This window comes from Pristiophorus japonicus, chromosome 13, assembly GCF_044704955.1.
Source record: "Pristiophorus japonicus isolate sPriJap1 chromosome 13, sPriJap1.hap1, whole genome shotgun sequence".
Lineage (NCBI taxonomy): Eukaryota > Metazoa > Chordata > Chondrichthyes > Pristiophoridae > Pristiophorus > Pristiophorus japonicus.
In genome coordinates, this window is record NC_091989.1 from 104,281,987 (window position 1) to 104,301,121 (window position 19,135).

Below are 19,135 nucleotides of genomic sequence, written 5' to 3' on the forward strand. Positions count from 1 at the left end.
CAAATATGACACTGGGGTCGACTGAGTTTCTGTGATATGAAAAATCGGACAGGGTGCATATTCGGTGGCCGACGTTCCACCGCCCATTCTGCGCTCCCATGAAGATTGAATTTCACTCCCTCAGTTGCTGTCAGATCAAAGTGATTGCTGCAGCAGATTGCAGCCCAGAGAGTAAATCCAGTCTTCAGTGGTTCTCGTTGCAAAGGCAAATTGAGCAAGGATTCGGGAAGAAAAATATAATTAGATCTAAAATTGTGCCCCAATTGGCTGCTGTACTTGGGATTAGATTGAAGGTATTTTAGCCACTTCAGATTTGCCAAAACTATTTTATGTGTATGTTTGATGGTACCATGATACTAATAAACAAAATAATTTGAATATGATTTTGAATGGATAAGTGTGCCCTCTAGACCTAAATTGAACTCGGAATTGATTGCCTCGTATTCCCATTGGTAACGTTTGAAAGCGTAGTTTACCACAAGTAATCCGGAAAGCAAATAGAATGTTGAAGTTCATCCATGTGATCTTTAAATTTCAGCCATTGCCTATCCACTGTCAACCCTTTAAGCATCATTCGCCAGTCTATCCTAGCCAATTCATGTCTCATACCATCAAAGTTACCTTTTTTTAAGTTCAGGACCCTAGTCTCTGAATTAACTGTGCCACTCTCCATCTTAATGAAGAATTCTACCATATTATGGTCACTCTTCCCCAAGGGGCCTCACAAAACAAGATTGCTAATTCATCTTCTCGCATTCCATAACACCCAGTCGAGGATGGCCAACTTTCCAGTTGGTTCCTCGACATATTGATCCAGAAAACCGACCCTTATACATGCCAGGCAATCCTCCTCCAACGTCTTGCTACCAGTTTGGTTCGCCCAATCTATATGTAGATTAAAGTCACCCATGATAACTGCTGTACCTTTATTGCACGCATCCCTAATTTCCTGTTTGATGCCATCCCCAATGTCACTACTACTGTTGGTTGTCTGTACACAACACCCACTAGCATTTTCTGCCCTTTGGTGTTTCACAGCTCTATCCATACAGATTCCACATCATCCAAGCTAATGCCCTTCCTTACTATTGCATGAGTCTCCTCTTTAACCAGCAATGCTACCCCACCTCCTTTTCCTTTCTGTCTATCCTGCCTGAATATTGAATACCCCTGGATGTTGAGTTGCCAGCCTTGGTCACCCTGGAGCCATGTCTCCGTAATCCCAACTGCATCATATCTATTAACAGCTAGCTGCGCAGTTAATTCATCCACCTTATTATGAATAATCCTCGCATTGAGACACAGAGCCTTCAGGCTTGTCTTTTTAACACTCTTTGTCCTTTTAGAATTATGTTGTAATGTGGGCCTTTTTGATTTTTGCCTTTGATTTCCCTGTCCTCTACTTTTCCTTATCTCCTTTCTACCTTTTGCTTCTGCCCCCATTTTACTTCCTTCTGTCGCCCTGCATAAATTCCCATCCCCATGCCATATTAGTTTAAGCCCTCCCCAACAGCACGAGCAAACACTCCCCCCTAGGACATCAGTTCCGGTCCTGCCCAGGTGCAGACCATCTGGTTTGTACTGGTCCAACCTCCCCCAGAACCGGTTTCAATGTCCCAGGAATTTGAATCCCTCCCTCTTGCACCATCCTCAAGCCACGTATTCATCTGAACTATCCTGCTAGTTCTACTCTGACCAGCACGTGGCAATGCTAGCAATCCTGAGATTACTACCTTTGAGGTCCTACTTTTTAATTTATCTCCTAGCTCCTTAAATTCAGCTTATAAGAACGAATCCTTTTTTTTTTACTTATATCGTTGGTACCTATATGCATCATGACAACTGCCTGTTCAGCCCCCACCCCCTCCAAAATGCCCTGCAGCTGTTCCGAGACATCCTTGACCATTGCACCAGGGAGGCAATATACCATCCTGGAGTTTCATTGCGGCCACAGAAACGCCTAACTATTCCCCTTACAATAGAATCCCTTACCACTACAGTTCTCCCACTCTTTTTCCTGTCCTGCTGTGCAGCAGAGCCACCCATGGTGCCATGAACTTGGATGCTGCTGCATTCCCCAGATGAGCCATCTCCCTCAACAGTACCCTAAACGGTATATCTGTTTTGGAGGGAGCTGACCACAAAGGACAGCTGCACTATCTTCCTTCCACTGCTCTTCTTGCTGGTCACCCATTCCTATCTGCCTGTGTAACCTTTGCCTGTGGTGTGACCAACTCATTAAATGTGCTATTCACGACATCCTTAGCATCGCAGATACTCCAGAGTGAATCCATTGCCACAATGAGATCTGTCAGGAGCTGTAGCTAGACACACTTCCTGCAAACATAGTAGTCAGGGACACTGGAAGCGTCCCTGATTTCCCACATAGCAAAGGCAGAGCATGACACTGGTCTGGGCTCTCCTGCTATGACGTAATCCTTAAATTAACTTAATTTGGCAACAATGCCAAAGGTTACCTACTGATAAGAAAAAAAGAAAAAGAAAAAGATTAAATACTCACCAATCCACCAGCCAATCACTTACCCGCTTGGCTGTGACGTCACACTTCGATTTCTTTTTACTTTTTTGTGTACCTTCTGCCCCTGCACCAGCTAGTCTCCTCCCAATGGCCGCATCCATTTATTGGTCTCCCGGACTGCCGCTCCTGCTCCTGTGGCCTCCTCCTGAAGGCTGCGCCCTTTTATGGGTCTCCCAAACTGCCACTCCCACTCCTGTGGCCTCCTCCCGACTGCCGCGCCCTTTTATGGGTCTCCCGAACTGCAGCTCCTGCTCCTGTGGCCTCCTCCCAATTGCCGCGCCCTTTTATGGGTCTCCCAAACTGCCACTCCCGCTCCCGCTCCAGATATTTACAATATACATTAATGATTTAGATAAAGGAATTGAATGTAATACCTCCAAGTTTGCAGATGACACTAAGTTGGCTGGCAGTGTGAGCTGTGAGGAGGATGCTAATACGCTGCAGGGTGACATGGACAGGTTAGGTGAGTGGGCAAATGCATGGCAGATGCAGTATAATGTGGATAAAAGTGAGTTTATCCACTTTGGTGGCAAAAACGGGAAAGCATAATATTATCTGAATGGTGACAGGTTAGGAAAAAGAGAGGTACAACGAGACCTGGGAGTCATGGTACATCAGTCACTGAAAGTTGGCATGCAGGTACAGCAGTTGGTAAAGAAGGCAAGCGAAAGGATTAGAGTATAGGAGCAGGGAGATTTTACTGCAGTTGTAGAGAGCCTTGGTGAGGCAACATCTTGAATATTGTGTACAGTTTTGGTGTCCTAATCTGAGGAAGGACATTGTTGCTATTGAGGAAGTGCAGCGAAGGTTCACCAGACTGATTCCCAGGATGGCAGGACTGACATATGAAGAAAGACTGGATTGACTAGGCTTATATTCACTGGAATTTAGAAGAATGAGAGGGGATCTTATAGAAACATATAAAATTCTGACGGGATTAGATCAGATTAGATGCAGTAGGAAGTTTCCAGATGTTGGGGAAGTCCAGAACCAGGGTTCACAGTCTAAGGATAAGGGGTAAGCCATTTAGGACCGAGATGAGGAGAAACTTCTTCACTCAGAGAATTGTGAACCTGTGAAATTCTCTGCCACAGAAAGTTGTTGAGACAAGTTCGTTAGATATATTCAAAAGGGAGTTAGATGTGGCCCTTACGGCTAAAGGGATCAAAGAGGTATAGAGAGAAGACAGGAATGGGGTAATAAGTTGCATGATCAGCCATGATCATATTGAATGGTGGTGCAGTCTCGAAGGGCCGAATGGCCTATTCCTGCACCTATTTTCTATGTTTCTATGTTTATACTTTAATGTTAGCCTTTATTGCAAGGGGGATAAATTATAAAAGAAGAGATGTCCTACTACAACTGTACATGATATTGGTGAGGCCACACCTAGAGTACAGCATACAGTTTTAGTCTCTGTATTTAAGGAAGGATATACTGGCATTGGAGGTTGTTCAGAGAAGCTTCACTAGGTTGATTGCGGAGAAGAGGGGGTTGACTTACGAAGATAGGTTGAGTAGTTTGTGCCTTTATTCATTGGAGTTCAGAAGAATGAGAGTTGATCTTATCGAAACATATAAGATAATGAGGTGGCTCGACAAGGTGGATGCAGAAAGGATATTTCCACTCATGGGTGAAACTAAAGCGCAGGGGCATAGTTTCAGAATAAGGGACCGTCCATTTAAAACTGAGATGAGGTGGGATTTCTTCTCTCAGAGGGTTGTAAATCTGTGGAGTTCTCTGCCCTGGAGAGCTGTGGAGGCTGGTTCACTGAATATATATAAGGTGGAGATAGATGATGTTTGAGCGATAAGGGAATAAAGGATTATGAGGAGTGAGTAGGGAAGTGGAGCTGAGTTCTTGATCAGATCAGCCATGATCTAATTAAATGGTGGAGCAGTCTCGAGAGGTCAAATGTGCAACTTCTTCTCCTATTTCTTATGTTCTTATGTTCTTACTCTGACTTTAAATATGATAAGGTGAAGAGAATGGTTTTCTTCACTCTCTGGGTTGGATGACTAAAGGCATTTCAAAGAATGCTCATACTTGCAATACCAAATGTTCTGCTGTAATAAAGTCTAAATACATGAAGTAAATTTTAAGCAACACTAAAATTACGTTATTTTTACATTTGATTTCCTCGTCTAATATTAATCATAGAATTGTAGAAACATAAAATCTTGCAGAACACAAGGAGGCCATTTGGCCCGGTGTGCCTGTGACAGCTCCTTGAAAGAGCTATCCAATTATTCCAGCACCTCGGCTATTTCCTCATAATCCTCCAAATTAGCCTTCTTCAAATACATCTCAATTGCCTTTTGAAAGTTCATATGGAATCTGCTCCCACCACACTTTCACGTAGTACATTCCGAATATTGACTATCATCATCATAGGCAGTCCCTCGGAATTGAGGAAGACTTTCTTCCACTCCAAAAATGAGTTCTTAGGTGGCTGAACAGTCCAATACGAGAACCACAGACCATCACCGATGGGCCAGATAGTCGTTGAGGGAAGGGGTGTGTGGGACTCATTTGCCACGCTCTTTCCATTGCCTGCACTTGTTTTCTGCATGCTCTTGGCGATGAGACTCGAGGTGCTCAGCGCCCTCCCGGATGCAAGACTTCCTCCACTTGGGGCAGCCTTTGGCCAAGGACTCCCTGGTGTCAGTGGGAATGTTGCACTTTATCAGGGATGGACGTTTCCTCTGCCCATCCTTGGTTCATTTGCCGTGAAGGAGCTCCGAGTAGAGCGCTTTGTTTGGGAGTCTTGTGTCAGACATGCGAACAATGTGGCCTGCCCAGTGGAGCTGATCAAGTGTGGTCAGTGCTTCAGTGCTGGGGATGTTGGCCTGGTCAAGGATACTGACATTGGTGCGTCTGTCTTCCCACGGGATTTGTGGGATCTTGTGGAGACATCGTTGGTGATATCTCTCCAGCGACTTGAGGTGTCTACTGTACATGGTCCATGTTTCGGAGTCATACAGCAAGGTGGGTTTTACTACAGCCCATGAGCTTGGTGGCAGTTTTGAGGGCCTGGTCTTCAACCACTTTTTTCCTCAAACGGCCGAAGGCTGCAGTGGCAAACTGGAGGTGGTGTTTAATCCCGTCATCAATGCTTGCTCTTGTTGATAAGAGGCTCCCGAGGTATGGGAATATTGACTAACATCTGTATCTCAAGAATTCTCCTAATTTTCCATCTACTATTTTTGCCAATTATTTTGCCATAAATAAGTGATCTCTAGCTATCGATCTAATTGTCTCAAATTTGAGAATATACAACTGGGGTATGCATTAATATAATAACCTGATAACGGAATATAACAATCAGATATAGCAGCATCAATTGTCAGTATGTTCAACTTCTCACGTACTCTGATGAAACGTAAGAAAATAGCGAAACGTTTTGACTGTGTGGTTTTTGCAGTACTTAAACATGTTCGGAAATACTAAGAGGAGCACATCACGTTCCCACACTACATAAAGATTGTGGCTCATCAGTTCAGCTCTACACAGCAGCAAATCAAGTATTACATTTCGCTCTGGTCATTGCAATATCCTGCGAAAGCGCTGCATATGCGAAATGTGCACATTTAACCGCGACTATACTTAACATTTGCCCTGCAGATGCTATATCTGAGCCACTCTCTATACTTATCGACATTATACAACATTTTGAAAAGAACCTGCAGGTGTGTTCTAAATACTGGTGCTTTATTTTTTTGCCTACACTTCTCCTACAGTGAAAATAGTCAAATGCCTTTCACGAATTTCCTTCATATACGACAACACTGTTCCACTGTTTTGAAATGTAATTTCTGGCCAGTTAGTTAAAACTTAAACAGAATTTAGTTTATGCGTAGGGTTTTTAAATTTAATTTCCCCATTATTGTAACAATTTTAAGAGAAATGCTGCTAATTAAAGTTACCCTTTGTTACAGTGTGTTGCAGGTGCGAGGCGATCATGGAGGAGATATTGCGTAGTTCTTCTCCTCTCGTGACATCATGACATCGCTGGGCAGAGGATGGGACTCCCACTGTAACAATGGTTGGAAATCACAACAAGCGTGGAGAATTGGATAACATTTTGATTTGTGGGGAAATGCTGAAGAAGACGATGGGACGGATCCTGGGTTACAACACGTTGAGAGTGATTTATCTGCAACATAACTTCCAGATACTTCGTCTGCTCACAGGCCGCCTGCATTCATCAATCATCACATGTTTAAATATAATTAAAATACAATTTAATTGAACAATTAAAACAAAAATTAAATTTTTTGAATAATAAATGTAAACATTTTTAAAGGGGCCAAAAATAACCTAAACTAATTCTAAAGATTTTTGAATGATTAAATGATTTAAGAAAAATATTTTTACATTCATTTAAATCTTTACACTGGTAAAAATAAGTCCCTGTGCCTGCTTTTACCAGTGAAAGAGCTTCATGGGCATTCATTGGGCAGTACTTGTCCAAGTACCCAACTCTCTGCCAGCAAATGTCCATTTCCTGCGCATGCGGATGGTCTGTCAAGCTAAAACTTGACAGAACGCAAGTTGTGGGTTTTCGCGCACGCGTAGCACATGCGAAACCCAGAATATGGATGGCACTTACAGCGTGCATTGCCATAGGCCCCGTAAAACCCAGGCTATTGTTTCAGTGAATTAAACGGAAGAGAGCATTGATGTCCCAAGGTTAATACTCTGAACGAAGCAGTGTGATTCAACCCCACAGTTGGAGAAGCAGAAAAGAGTGGTGGCTTACAATACCAAAGGATGGCGTCTATTGGGTCCATGCTGGCTGAATAATAAAGAAAATGCAAAACTAAGTCCAGCACCCTTTTGCTTCCTGGCGTATTTAATAACGTTTCCCCTAAACTCAGATTAAAATGTTCACAGTTATTTGGTGTTGTTTGACGAACATAATACAAAGAAATATAATTTCAAATGAATGAGATCTTAAAATGAATTGTCAAACATCATTAATTATTATCCTTGTTGTTATTATCTTCATTCATATTGGTAGGTTTGGCGCTCATGCACATTGGTGTATATACTTGGTTTTTATTTGTAGAATCTTAGAGCACAAAAGGAGGCATTTGGCCCAACATGCCTGTACCGGCTGTTTGAAACAGCTATCCAATTAGTCCAACTAAGCTGCTCTTTCTCCGCCGCTCTTATTTAATCAATAAATACTCATGTATGTATATATGAATGTCATCACAGGCAATGGGGAGAAATTGGCTTGCTTTGCTTCTCCTTTTAGCCTCTGCAGGGGGAGAAAACGGTGCGCTAAGGGTTACCGACTGAGCGCGGCGAATTCTGCAGCACACTTCCCTGATAGTTGTGCACTGGCACTAGCACTTAACGCCTCGCTCTCTTGTGGCCCAGAATTCGTGACGTCATCCGGTGCCCCACGGACTACTACCGTCCCAGATGCAATGTTTGCTCCTGCAGCTTCAACGGACGTTAACAACGACAGCAGCAGGAGGCAGTGCCACCTCAGCTGGCCGCTTGGGGATGCTAATTAAACGCAGTGGTGGTCAGGTAGGACAAAATGTATTTAACTTCCCAGAGTAGTGTTTTGTGCTTTTTTTGCAACCCGCAATTGGGTGGTAAGGGGTCACTGTGCATGGCGATTACTTCATTGATGGTGGCGCGGCGACCCAGCACACGACTGGAGGTGCATGGTGCTTCAGCCTCAGCAGCTCCACTAACTCTCGCGCAAATTCGTGGGAGCTGGTAGCACCACCTCCCCTGCCCCGTCTTGCCCTCCTGTCTAGGTGAAAACAGATGTTAACTGGAGGGACCACAACAGGGGAATTTCGTCCCCACCCCACAAGGCAACAAATTCAAATTACGCATGTAGGCACTTCTGTGACAATGTCAAATTATTTCATTTTAATCGCTGTTTAGCTATATAAATTTGCATAGTCAGCATTCTTATCACAGAACAAAGGCTATGATATAATTTGAAAAATTTTCAAGTTTGAATCATTTATCTAGTGTAAATAGTCTGCGAGCCCTTGAATCGTTCAGGACTGAATAAAAATTCATTCAGGCAGTTTCTGGTCACGGGATGGTCAGCTCTATGACCTCCATTTCCTCAAACTAACTAAACAACAATAAACATTAAGGAGTCACATTTGTGAAAAGACCATTCAGGTGAAATTGCCCCTTTTTCAGAGGCCTGTTAGAGCCTTTGGGGGCGCTGATGGGATGCAAGATACTTTTCACTTTCAGGGTGGGGGAGGCGCTTCTGGCTCCATGGAAATTACCCAGGTGTTTGTGAAGGACCTACCATGGCTCCAGGATAGTATGTTGCCTCCTTGATGCAAGGGTCAAGGATGGTTCAGAACGGTTGCAGGACATTTTGAAGAGGGAAGGTGAACAGCGAGTTGTCGTCGTGCATATAGGTACCAACGATATAGGTAAAAAATGGGATGAGGTCCGACAAGCAGAATTTAGGGAGCTAGGAGATAAATTAAAAAGTAGGACCTCAAAAGTAATAATCTCAGGGTTGCTACCAGTGCCACATGCAAGTCAGAGTAGGAATCGCAGGATAGCTCAGATGAATACGTGGCTTGAGGATTGGTGCAGAAGGGTGAGATGCAAATTCCTGGGACATTGGAACCATTTCTGGGGGAGGTGAGACCAGTACAAACTGGACGGTCTGCACCTGGGCAGGACTAAAACCAATGTTCTAGGGGGAGTGTTTGCAAGTGCTGTAGGTGAGAGGGTAAACGAATATGGAAGGGGGATGGGAACCTATGCAGGTAGACAGAGGGAGGTAGAATGGGGGCAGAAGCAAAAGATAGAAAGAAGAAAAGTAAAAGTGGAGGGCAGAGAAACCCAAGGCAAAAATCAAAAAGGGTCATATTGTAGCAAAATTCTAAAAGGGCAAAGTATGTTAAAATGACAAGCCTGAAGGCTCTGTGCCTCAATGCGAGGAGTATTTGTAATAAGGTGGACGAATTAACTGCACAGGCAGCAATGAATGAATATGATATAATTGGCATCACGGAGACATGGCCCCAGGGTGACCAAGGCTGGGAACTCAACATCCAGGGGTATTCAACATTCAGGAAGGATTGACAAAAAGGAAAAGGAGGTGCGGTGGCATTGCTGGTTAAAGAGGAAATTAACGCAATGGCAAGGAAGGACATTTGCTTGGATGATGTGGAATATATATGGGTGGAGCTGTGGAGTACCAAAGGGCAGGAAACGCTAGTGGGAGGTGTGTACAGACCACCAAACAGTAGTAGTGAGGTTGGGGACAGCATCAAACAAGAAATTAGGGATGCGTGCAACAAAGGTACAGCAGTTCTCATAGGCGACTTTAATCTACATATAGATTGGGCTAACCAAACTGGTAGCAATACGGTGGAGGAGGATTTCCTGGAGTGTATTAGGGATGGTTTTCTAGACCAATATGTCGTGGAACCAACTAGAGGGCTGGCCATCCGAGACTGGATGATGTGTAATGAGAAAGGACTAATTAGCAATCTTGTTGTGCGATGCCCCTTGGGGAAGAGTGACCATAATATGGTAGAATTCTTTATTAAGCTGGAGAGTGACACAGTTAATTCAGAGACTAGGTTCCTGAACTCAAAGAAAGGTAACTTCAGTGGTATGAGATGTGAATTGACTAGAATAGACTGGCAAATGTTACATAAAGGGTTGACGATGGATAGGCAATGGCAAACATTTAAAGATCACATGGATGAACTTCAACAATTGTATATCCCTGTCTGGTGTAAAAATAAAACAGTAAAGGTGGCTCAACCGTGGCTAACAAAGGAAATTAGGGATAGTGTTAAATCCAAGGAAGAGGCATATGAATTGGCCAGAAAAAGCAGCAAACCTGAGGACTGGGAGAAATTTATAATTCAGCAGAGGAGGACAAAGGGTTTAATTATACGGGGGAAAATAGAGTACGAGAGGAAGCTTGCTGGGAACAGAAAAACTGACTGCAAAAGCTTCTATAGATATGTGAAGAGAAAAATATTAGTGGGTCCCTTGCAGTCAGATTCAGGTGAATGTATAATGGGGAACAAAGAAATAGCAGACCCATTGAACAAATACTTTGGTTCAGTCTTCACGAAGGAAGAGCCAAATAACCTTCCGGATGTACTAGGGGACCGAGGGTCTAGTGAAAAGGAGGAACTAAAGGTTATCCTTATTAGGCGATAAATTGTTTTAGAGAAATTGATGGGATTGAAGGCCAATAAATCCCCGGGGCCTGAGATGCAGTATCCCAGAGTAATTAGGGAAGTGGCCCTAGAAATAGTGGATGCATTGGTGATCATTCTTCAACAGTCTATCGAGTCTGGATCAGTTCCTATGGACTGGAGGGTAACTAATGCAACACCACTTTTTAAAAAAGGAGGGAGAGAGAAAACGGGAAATTAGAGACGGGTTAACCTGACATCAGTAGTGGGGAAAATGTTGGAATCAATTATTAAAGATGAAATAGCAGCGCATTTGGAAAGCAGTGACAGAAACGGTCCAAGTCAGCATGGATTTATGAAAGGGAAATCAAGCTTGTCAAAACTTCTAGAATTTTTTGAGGATGTAACGAGTAGAGTGTACAAGGGAGAACCAGTGGATATGGTGTATTTGGACTTGCAAAAGTCTTTTGACAAGGTTCCACATAGAAACATAGAAACATAGAAAATAGGTGCAGGAGTAGGCCATTCGGCCCTTTGAGCCTGCATCGCCATTCAATGAGTTCATGGCTCAATATGCAACTTCAGTACCCCATTCCTGCTTTCTCGCCATACCCCTTGATCCCCCTCGTAATAAAGACTACATCTAACTCCTTTTTAAATATATTTAGTGAATTGGCCTCAACAACTTCCACAGGTTCACCACTCTCTGGGTGAAGAAGTTTCTCCTCATCTCGGTCCGAAATGGTTTACCCGTTATCCTTAGACTGTGACCCCTGGTTCTGGCCTTCCCCAACACTTGGAACATTCTAGCTGCATTTAACCTGTCTAAACCCGTCAGAATCTTAAACATTTTTATGAAATCCCCTCTCATTCTTCTGAACTCCAGTGAATACAAGCCCAGTTGATCCAGTCTTTCTTGATATGTCAGTCTCACCATCCAGGAAATCAGACTGGTAAACCTTTGCTGCACTCCCTCAATAGGAAGAATGTCCTTCCTCAAGTTAGGAGACCAATACTGTACACAATACTCCAGGTGTGGCCTCACCAAGGCCTTATACAACTGTAGTAACACCTCCCTGCCCCTGTACTCAAATTCCCTCGCTATGAAGGCCAACATGCCATTTGCTTTCTTAACCGCGTGCTGCACCTGAATGCCAACCTTCAATGACTGATGTACCATGACACCCAGGTCTCGTTGCACCTCCCCTTTTCCTTATCTGTCACCATTCGGATAATAGACTGTCTCTCTGTTTTTACTACCAAAGTGGATAACCTCACATTTATCCACATTATACTTCATCTGCCATGCATTTGCCCACTCACCTAACCTATCCAAGTCACTCTTAGGCCTCATAGCATCCTCCTCGCAGCTCACACTGCCACCCAACTTAGTGTCACCTGCAAATTTGAAGATACTGCATTTAATCCCCTCGTCTAAATCATTAATGTACAATGTAAACAGCTGGGGCCCCAGCACAGAACCTTGCGGTAACCGACTAGTCACTGCCTGCCATTCTGAAAAGTACCCATCAACTCCTACTCTTTGCTTCCTGTCTGACAACCAGTTCTTAATCCACATCAGCACACTAGCCCCAATCCCATGTGCTTTAACTTTGCACATTAATCTCCTGTGTGGGACCTTGTCGAAAGCCTTCTGAAAGTCCAAATACACCACATCAACTGGTTGCCCCTTGTCCACTTTACTGGAAACATCCTCAAAAAATTCCAGAAGATTTGTCAAGCATGATTTCACTTTCACAAATCCATGGTGACTCGGACCTATCATGTCACCTCTTTCCAAATGCGCTGCTATGGCATCCTTAATAATTGAATCCATCATTTTACCCACTACCCATGTCAGGCTGACCGGTCGAGAATTCCCTGTTTTCTCTCTCCCTCCTATTTTAAAAAGTGGGGTTACATTGGCTACCCTCCACTCCATAGGAACTGATCCAGAGTCTATGGAATGTTGGAAAATGACTGTCAATGCATCCGCTATTTCCAAGGCCACCTCCTTAAGTACTCTGGGATGCAGTCCATCAGGCTCTGGGGATTTATTGGCCTTCAATCCCATCAATTTCCCCAAAACAATTTCCCAAATAATAAGGATTTCCCTCAGTTCCTCCTTCTTACTAGACCCTCTGACCCCTTTTATATCCGGAAGGTTATTTGTGTCCTCCTTAGTGAATACCGAACCAAATTACTTGTTCAATTGGTCTGCCATTTCTTTGTTCCCCATTATGACTTCCCCTGATTCTGACTGTAGGGGACCTTCGTTTGTCTTTACTAAGCTTTTTCTCTTTACTATGCACCAGCATAAAGTGGCATTCGTGAGTTTGGTAAGTGGGTGAGTTTTAAGGGTTATTCTCTTTAAACCATTTGGAAACTGGAGTAAATTGTTAGTGGCAATTGCCAGTAGCTTATAAGTAAGTAGCAGTTTAATTTAAAGGGGAAAAGTTAAATAGTTGGGAATCTTTCAGGTTTCGGCAGAAAAAAACATGGTAACTCTCCAGTAGGAGGCAATTAGCAGCTAGTTAAAACCAGTTCTGTAAACAACTGACCAGTAGTGAGTCACCTGACCTAGATACAGTTTAAAAAGAGGCAGCTCGTACAGAGCACAATGTGCAGCAGCATAGAGTGGCATTCGTGAGTTTGGTAAGTGGGTGAGTTCGGGCAAAAGGGGGCGGCAGTTGCTGTTTTGTATTGTTTTTCCGAGCAGTGCTGACACTAGAGCAGCTGATAAGGAGTGCGAGAGTAGAAGACGGAGGCCCAGAGGCAAGCCCAACCCGCTGCAGACAAAGATGGAGGGGTGCGAAATTGAGAGGTGATGTCACAGCCAAGCTTGTAAGTGGTTGGCTGTTCGACTGGTAAGTATAACTCTCTTTTAGACTTACTTTTAGATTGGTTTAATTGACAGTGAACTACTAAGTAGCTGTTTGGTGTTTAAGTACATTTTAGTAAGTAAATTAATTAAAGGGCTAAGTCATGGCAGGAGAGCTCGGACCCGTGTCATGCTCCTCCTATGCTATGTGGGAAATCAGGGACTGACAACTAAGTGTGCAGGAAGTGTGTCCAGCTGCAGCTCCTGACAGACCGTGTGATGGCACTGGAGCTGCGGATGGACTCACTCTGGAGCATGCGCGATGCTGAGAATATTGTAGATAGCACATTTAGTGAGTTGGTCACACCGCAGGTAAAGGTTAGGACAGATAGTGAATGGGTGACCAAGAGACAAGGCAAGAGCAGGAAGGTAGTGCAGGAGTCCCCTGTGGTCATCTCCCTCTAAAACAGATGTACCGTTTTGGATACTATTGGGGGAGATGACTTACCAGGGGAAGGCACCAGCAGCTAGGTTCCTGACACCATGGGTGGCTCTGCTGCACAGAAGGGTGGGAAAAAGAGTGGGAGAGCTATAGTGATAGGGGACTCTATTGTAAGGCGAATAGATAGGAGTTTCTGCGGCCACAACCGAGACTCCAGGATGGTATGTTGCCTCCCTGATGCAAGGGTCAAGGATGTCTCGGAGCGGCTGCAGAGCATTCTGGAGAGGGAGGGTGAACAGGCAGTTGTCGTGGTACATGTAGGTACTAACAATATAGGTAAGAAGCGTGAACAGGGCCTACAAGCTGAATTTAGGGAGCTAGGAGTTAAATTAAAAAGTAGGACCTCAAAGGTAGTAATCTCTGGATTGCTACCAGTGACACGTGCTAATAAGAGTAGAGGGAGCAGGATAGTTAGAATAAATACGTGGCTTGAGCAGTGGTGCAAGAGGGAGGGATTCAAATTCCTGGGATATTGGAACCAGTTCTGGGGGAAGTGGGACCTGTACAAAAGGGACGGTTTGCACTTGGGTAGGACTGGAACTGATGTCTTGGGGGTAACCTTTGCTAATGCAGTTCGGGATTATTTAAACTAATATGGCAGGTGGATGGGAACCTATACAGTGAGACAGGGCAAAGTAATATGGAGTCAGAAACAGATGGTGGAAAGGTAAAAAGCAATAGTGGAAGGCCGAGTAAACAAAGGCAAGAAACAAAAAGGCCATACTACATCATAATGCTAAAGGACAAAGGGTATTAAAAAAAAACAAGCCTGAAGGCTTTGTGTCTTAATGCAAGGAGTATCTGTAATAAGTTGGATGAATTAACTGTGCAAATAGATGTTAACAGATATGATGTGATTGGGATTACAGAGATGTGGCTCCAGGATGATCAGAGCTGGGAACTCAACATCCAAGGGTAGTCAACATTCAGGAAGGATAGAATAAAAGGAAAAGGAGGTGGTATTGCTGGTTAAAGAGGAGATTAATGCAATAGTTAGGAAGGACATTAGCTTGGATGATGTGGAATCTATATGGGTAGAGCTGCAGAACACTAAAGGGCAAAACACATTAGTGGGAGTTGTGTACAGACCTCCAAACAATAGTAGTGATGTTGGGGAGGGCAACAAACAGGAAATTAGGGGTGCATGCAGTAAAGGTGCAGCAGTTATCATGGGTTACTTTAATATGCATATAGATTGGGCTAGCCAAACTGGAAGCAATACGGTGGAGGAGGATTTCCTGGAGTGCATAAGGGATGGTTTTCTAGACCAATTTGTCGAGGAACCAACTAGGGGGGAGGCCATCTTAGACTGGGTGTTGTGTAATGAGAGAGGATTAATTAGCAATCTCGTTGTGCGAGGCCCGTTGGGTAAGAGTGACCATAATATGGTGGAATTCTACATTAGGATGAAGAATTAAACAGTTAATTCAGAGACCATGGTCCAGAACTTAAAGAATGGTAACTTTGAAGGTATGAGGCGTGAATTGGCTAGGATAGATTGGCGAATGATACTTAAGGGGTTGACAATGGATGGGCAATGGCAGACATTTAGAGACCACATGGATGAACTACAACAATTGTACATTTCTGTCTGGCGTAAAAATAAAAAAGGGAAGGTGGCTCAACCGTGTCTATCAAGGGAAATCAGGGACAGTATTAAAGCCAAGGAAGTGGCATACAAATTGGCCAGAAATAGCAGTGCACCAGGAGACTGGGAGAAATTTAGAAATCAGCAGAGGAGGACAAAGGGTTTGATTAGGGCAGGGAAAATGAGTACAAGAGGAAGCTTGCAGGGAACATTAAGATGGACTGCAAAAGCTTCTATAGATATGTAAAGAGAAAAAGGTTAGTAAAGACAAACGTAGGTCCCCTGCAGTCAGAATCAGGGGAAGTCATAACGGGGAACAAAGAAATGGCAGACCAATTGAACAAGTACTTTAGTTCGTTATTCACTAAGGAGGACACAAACAACCTTCCAGATATAAAAGGGGTCAGAGGGTCTATTAAGAAGGAGGAACTGAGAAAATCCTTATTAGTCGGGAAATTGTGTTGGGGCAATTGATGGGATTGAAGGCCGATAAATCCCCAGGGCCTGATAGGCTGCATCCCAGAGTAATTAAGGAGGTTGCCTTGGAAATAGCGGATGCATTGACAGTCATTTTCCAACATTCCATCGACTCTGGAACAGTTCCTATGGAGTGGAGGGTAGCCAATGTAACCCCACTTTTTAAAAAAGGAGGGAGAGAGAAAACAGGGAATTATAGACCGGTCAGCCTGACATGGGTAGTGGGTAAAATGATGGAATCAATGATTAAGGATGTCATAGCAGCGCATTTGGAAAGAGGTGACATGATAGGTCCAAGTCAGCATGGATTTGTGAAAAGGAAATTATGCTTGACAAATCTTCTGGAATATTTTGAGGATGTTTCCAGTAGAGTGAACAAGGGAGAACCAGTTGATGTGGTGTATTTGGACTTTCAGAAACCTTTCGACAAGGTCCCACACAAAAGATTAATATACAAAGGTAAAGCACATGGGATTGGGGGTAGTGTGCTGACATGGATTGAGAACTGGTTGGCAGACAGGAAGCAAAGAGTAGGAGTAAATGGGTACTTTTCAGAATGGCAGGCAGTGACTAGTGGGGTACCGCAAGGTTCTGTGCTGGGGCCCCAGCTGTTTACATTGTACATTAATGATTTAGACGAGAGGATTAAATGTAGTATCTCCAAATTTGCGGATGACACTAAGTTGGGTGGCAGTGTGAGCTGCGAGGAGGATGCTATGAGGCCTAAGAGTGACTTGGATAGGTTAGGTGAATGGGCAAATGCATGGCAGATGAAGTATAATGTGGATAAATGTGAGGTTATCCACTTTGGTAGTAAAAACAGAGAGACAGTCTATTATCCGAATGGTGACAGATAAGGAAAAGGGGAGGTGCAACGAGACCTGGGTGTCATGGTACATCAGTCATTGAAGGTTGGCATTCAGGTACAGCAGGCGGTTAAGAAAGCAAATGGCATGTTGGCCTTCATAGCGAGGGGATTTGAGTTCAATGGCAGGGAGTTGTTACTACAGTTGTACAGGGCCTTGGTAGGCCACATCTGGAGTATTGTGTACAGTTTTGGTCTCCTAACTTGAGGAAGGACATTCTTGCTATTGAGGGAGTGCAGCGAAAGTTCACCAGACTGATTCCCGGGATGGTGGGACTGACATATCAAGAAAGACTGGATCAACTGGGCTTGTAGTCACTGGAGTTCAGAAGAATGAGAGGGGATCTCATAGAAACGTTTAAAATTCTGACGGGTTTAGACAGGTTAGATGCGGAAGAATGTTCCCAATGTTGGGGAAATCCAGAACCAGGGGTCACAGTCTAAGGATAAGGGGTAAGCCATTTAGGACCGAGATGAGGAGAAACTTCTTCACCCATAGAGTGGTGAACCTGTGGAATTCTCTACCACAGAAAGTTGTTGAGGCCAATTCACTAAATATATTCAAAAAGGAGTTAGATGTAGTCCTTACTACTGGAGGGATCAAGGGGTATGGCGAGAAAGCAGGAATGGGGTACTGAAGTTGCATTTTCAGCCATGAACTCATTGAATGGCGCTGCAGACTCGAAGGGCCGAATTGCCTATTCCCATACCTATTTTCTATGTTTCTATGTTTCTATATCTAAAGTAGCTTTTGCAGTCCGTCTTAATGTTCCCTGCAAGCTTCCTCTCGTACTCTATTTTCCGTGCCCTAATCAAACCATTTTTCCTCCTCTGCTGAGTTCTAAATTTCTGCCAGTCCCCAGGTTCACTGCTATTTCTGGCCAATTTGTATGCCACTTCCTTGGCTTTAATACTATCCCTGATTTCCCTTGATAGCCACGGTTGAGCCACCTTCCCTTTTTTATTTTTACGCCAGACAGGGATGTACAATTGTTGTAGTTCATCCATGCGGTCTCTAAATGTCTACCATTGCCCATCCACTGTCAACCCCTTAAGTATCGTTCGCCAATCTATCCTAGCTAATTCACGCCTCATACCTTCAAAGTTACACTTCTTTAAGTTGTGGACCATGGTCTCTGAATGAACTGTTTAATTCTCCATCCTAATGCAGAATTCCACCATATTATGGTCACTCTTACCCAACGGGCCTCGCACAACGAGATTGCTAATTAATCCTCTCTCATTACACAACACCCAGTCTAAGATGGCCTCCCCCCTAGTTGCTTCCTCAACATAAGCACATGGTTTAGGGGGTAAAGTACTGACCTGGATAGAGAACTGGTTGGCAGACAAGAAGCAGAGAGTTGGGATAAATGGTTCCTTTCAGAATGGCAGGCAGTGACTAGTGGGGTGCTACAGGGCTCAGTGCTGGGACCCCAGCTATTTTCAATATATATTAATGATTTTGGAAGAATAAATTGAGTGTAATATTTCCAAGTTTGCAGATGACACTAAACTGGGTGGCGGTGTGAGCTGTGAGGAGGATGCTAAGAGGCTGCAGATTGACTTGGACAGGTTAGCCGAATGGGCAAATGCATGGCAGATGCTGTATAATGTGGATAAATATGAGGTTATTCACTTTGGGGGCAAAAACATGAGGGCAGAATGTTATCTGGATCGTGGCAGATTAAGGGGAGTTGCAACGAGACCTGCGTGTCATTGAAAGTTGGCATGCAGGTATAGCAGGCGCTGAAGAAGGCAAATAGTATGTCGGCCTTCATAGCGAGGGGATTTGAGTACAGGAGCAGGGAGGTGTTACTGCAGTTGTGCAGGGTCTTGGTGAGGCTTCACCTGGAATATTGTGTTCCTTTTTGTCGCCTAGTCTGAGGAAGGATGTTCTTGCTATTGAGGGAGTGCAGCGAAGATTCACCAGACTGATTCCCTGGATGGCAGGACTGACATATGAGGAGAGACTGGATCGACTGAGCCTTTATTCATTAGAGTTTAGAAGGATGAGACATAGAAACAGAAAATTCTGACGGGACTGGACAGGTTAGATGCAGGAAGAATGTTCCCGATGTTGGGGAAATTCAGAACCAGGGGATACAGTCTAAGGATAAGGGGTAAGCCATTTAGGACTGAGATGAGGAGAAACTTCTTCACTCAGAGTTGTTA